General features: G+C 39.7%; 1 pseudogene; it reads right to left on the bottom strand.

Moving 5' to 3' along the window:
- The window catches only part of LOC103750800, a 45,891-nt pseudogene that overhangs the window by 4,667 nt on the left and 37,013 nt on the right, over window positions 1–4,211 (bottom strand).

Below are 4,211 nucleotides of genomic sequence, written 5' to 3'. Positions count from 1 at the left end.
CGCACGCTTCAGACAGCCCCCACTCTCCCTAATACCATGTTCTAGAGATATTATTTTTCAAGGAAAAAATCAAATCCATGGGACAATCGCTGCAGCATTGAAGTAATAACAAAATTCTACTCAGGTGCATTCTCTAGGTTCCCCACAGCTAACTTTCATGTCTCTCAACAGCTCACAGCTGCAGCCAAGTCTGTGTTAATTTACAATGTTATTCCACAGGAAAGACAGAGGACCAGATACTATGTCCTGAAACAAGTTTAACTTTCTTCCCACCTACCCCAATGCCTGTTTCTTTTGTGCATCCAGCAATAGATTTTTTCTGACAACAGTACCAGCTATCACCCTTCTCTACCCAGGAACAAAAAACTTCACTGACTTTCATCTAAGTGGATTTAAACACCTGGCTAACCATTACATTTCAGGTGTGAGAAGCTTTTTCTCCTATACAGCTGCTAGCAGAGAGAAAAAAATCTTCCTCCCCCCACTGGCAAAAACAAAACTTGCGCTGGATGCTGGAGGCGTTGCCATGACAACAAGCTGTACCCGACGCATTTGGCTGAAGACAAGCTGAGCCGAGTTGACTGACAGCCTGAAGTTTCTCCAACAACAAATAAACTTTCTCACAAAAACTATACTTCACAATAAAAGAACATTGGACTTGATAACTGTTGAACATGGGGATTATGTGGTATTGGGAAAAGTACTGTTTCTTTGTAATTGAATCAAATGTTGTTGAAACCAATGTTAACACTCTCAAAACTTTGTAATCTATTTGGCTTAGCAATCCCTTGGCTCCTATCCCTTGTTGCCCTCTGATAATGCTGTGTATTGTGCTTGCTCACTGTTTTTTAAGATTTCTCTGCTGACAGTTACTGCCATTTGCTAAAAAACACTACAGGAAACAAGTCATGGTCAGTTATCAAACTTTGGATTCTCCCAAGATGAAATGAGTTGACCTTTAGGGCTGGCGTGGCACTTCTTCATATTTAAATCAAATAGAGAAAGATGTTGGGGCTGGATAGCCCATGGGCTTGGCTTCAAATGCAGAGATTCCTTTTTCAGCAGGGTGCCTTCCCAGCATCTTCCTGACTCATCTTTTGAAGCAGCCATCACAGAAACATGGCCTCCGGCTCTGGAAACTGTCAGCCTTTCCTGTGTGATTTTCAGACAGTCTGGCAGCCTGGCAGGTGCTCACCGCCACATGTAAATGGGACATCCTAAAAGTACCTATCGGCTAAAGCTTTTACCACTACCCCCATGGTATAAAATATCTTAGCCTTCTCTTAATATTGGGATTTGGAGTTTTGGGTCAGAGACTGAGTCCCAGGGACTGGGTCCCAGAGAGAATAAAGCTGTAAGCACAGACTAAGCCAAGCCTTGAGTCTTGTGTACCAGTGACCTGATTCCCCCGGAGGGCAGCACCTTCCGTTACCGACCCACGGACACCAGCTTTTGCCGTCTCCCTCTTCCCTGTGGGGTTCAGTGGCCAGGAACCCCACAATCCTGAGGAAAGGTACACGGGTGTAATAGAGACGGGATTCCAGCTGGACAATGTTCCAGTAGCAGAACAAGCTCCCAGCACCAGAGAAGTTACGACAGCCACCAGCTGCCATCACTCCCAGAGACGCGGGATCCAAAGCAGCCGCCGGGAAAGTCTGCGGATCTGCCGTGCCACTCCCGGAGCCACCGCTCCCCAGAGCAGTCTGCGGACCCACAGGGATTGAGCGCACCCTGCGCCCAGAGAGTGCGCAGTCCACCCATACTGTCACTTTCCCCTCTGTGCTGAGTCCTATTACACAGTGGAGTAGGAGCTGAGCTGACTGTGTTCTGATGTATCAGCAGAGTCTGAAGTGGAGAGGGGAGGACTGTATTTACTCCTTGGGCTTCTGGAAGTCTCTCTATGGAATTTTAGCTCCTGTTAGCAACCAGTTTCTTTTCACCAATCAACCTGTCTCACAAGACAAGCTGTTTTAATTTGTTTGGTTTTCCTTGGGAAATCTCATTTGTGTACATGTATATAAAATTTGGTCAACACACAGCTCTATTTCCTCATATCTGTATAAGAAAAAACTAAATTTTAAATTTTATCAATATTAAGTATTCTAAAATCAATGCATGGTCTCACTTTCAAAGCTATTATTTTTAAATATATGCATATATTATACATTAAGTATATGAATATATAAATACAGAAACACACACACACACACATCCAGGGCACAAAGGAGTAACAATGGCACTGTATTGTGAAATATAGGACAAGGATATGTGATGGTTGCAAAAAGAAAGTAAAGTGATGTATATAAATATGACTTTCACAATAGTTTGTGTTGTTAGTAAAAGTGATTCAACTAAAATTTCTTCATGCCCTGATTTTTTTAAACACAAATAAAGGCAATAATCCCTGTAAGGAGAAATGGAAATACCCTTGCTGGCAAATGATTCTAGCAAGCTCAGTGCTCCTATGGACTCCTAGCAAATACAGCCCAGACATAATCATACTTTGATTTTATATCATACTTGTCTCTTGCATCAGAATGAAACTCATTATTTGCACATGAGATAGGTGTTATATTTTAGTGTCAGAAATACGGAATTGGAGAGAAATAGATGATATTAGATGTGTGTCAGTAAATGCAACTGAAAAAAAATTATATTTTGTATCCCTGAAGTCTCAGTAAAGGGCTAGTAAGGGCTGTTAAATTTCTATGTGCTGACATGAGAAGACTTCTAAATTAAAAACTGGGTGGAATATTTAGTCAAACATATTTGTCTGGGACCAACTGATACTTTAGCATCTCCTCAAGTTTCACTATAGACCCGAAATGATGCTGTTCAGGGGGGCTCAGAAGTCAGAGAACTCTTTTCAACTGTCCCCTCCATAGGACCCAGGTTCAGTTCCTATCACCTGAACCTCATTGGCTCTTTTCCTGTTCCTTACCATTTAATTCCTTGTTCTTATCTTCATTTCATTCAGCTGTTGTTGGTTTCTGAAAGAAACTGTTTTAGGTTTTTCCACTCACTGCAAATTATTTCCAGGTTTCCTGTTTCCTGAGCAACCACTGTCAAGATTTAGCTTCTGTTCTGTCTGTGGGATCTCCATCTCACCCTGTCACCCTTGCCTGCACTGTCACTCTCATAAAAGCATTTGTAAACATAAACAATATGGTTTTCCTCTCTATCTCCTGTCTACACTCATTCAAAACCTAAATCTCTCTAAACTATGCTTTGTATTAAGTTCACCTGGAACCCTTCAAAACTCCAGTGTGTACATGGGTTATATTAATTTATGACTTTATCTTCCCTGTTAAATTTTAATAAAATATTATCTACTACTCTTTTCTGAAGTCAAAGCACTGCCCTCTGCATGACTTCAGCTGTGCCTACCTACATAAGATCATCATAATCAAATTTGCTAATTATTGTGTTTTGGTTACATCTAGTCTTCATGTAATCATGTGTCTATGATGATACTTTTTCATGTGTTGCTTGAAATTTCATGTAATTATGTCATATATGTGTCTTCATGTATTGAGATATGTAGTTCTATCATACATGTCTGTGATAATTGTCTTTAAATTGTTGTGTCAAAATAATTTCAAACTCTGGCCACTTTAGTTTTTTTCTCATTCTTTTATCGTGCACAAGAATAATTTGTTTTATTTTTGGCATGCTTAATTAAAATACACATACAAATTTATAAATATGAATATTTTGTTGGTAGAGTCAAAGGTCTTATAAACATGGGTACTATTATTTTTAAATCTATGAAAGAGTTTCTCTAGGTATATTAAATATTTCACAAAACGTTTTAATACTAATTGTGTAGATAAAACAGAATCTGAGCCAGTTGTGTAAAAATCCTATTTGTTTTCCTATTCTGGTTTCCTTTCAAGGGGTTCTAAGGTATTCATTTTGTTTGTCCACTTTAAAGGTGTTTTCATTTAAAAATAACAACAGGAGCTGTAGAAATGGCTCAGTAGTCAAGAGCACTGATTGCTCTTGCAGAAGACCTGGGTTTGATTCCTAGCACCCACATGGTGGGTAACAACCATCCCCAACTCCTGTCCCGGGGCTCTGACTCTCTCTTCTGACCTCTGTGACCACTGTATATGACATGGGTATACTTACACACATGCAGACAATGCACTCACGTACATAAAATGAAAACAATAAAATATTTTTTTAAAAAGGATTTAGAAAAAAAAAAA

This window comes from Nannospalax galili, unplaced genomic scaffold, assembly GCF_000622305.1.
Source record: "Nannospalax galili isolate Female #2095 unplaced genomic scaffold, S.galili_v1.0 scaffold1947, whole genome shotgun sequence".
Taxonomy (NCBI): domain Eukaryota; kingdom Metazoa; phylum Chordata; class Mammalia; order Rodentia; family Spalacidae; genus Nannospalax; species Nannospalax galili.
This window is presented reverse-complemented; position numbering and strand designations above follow the sequence as displayed.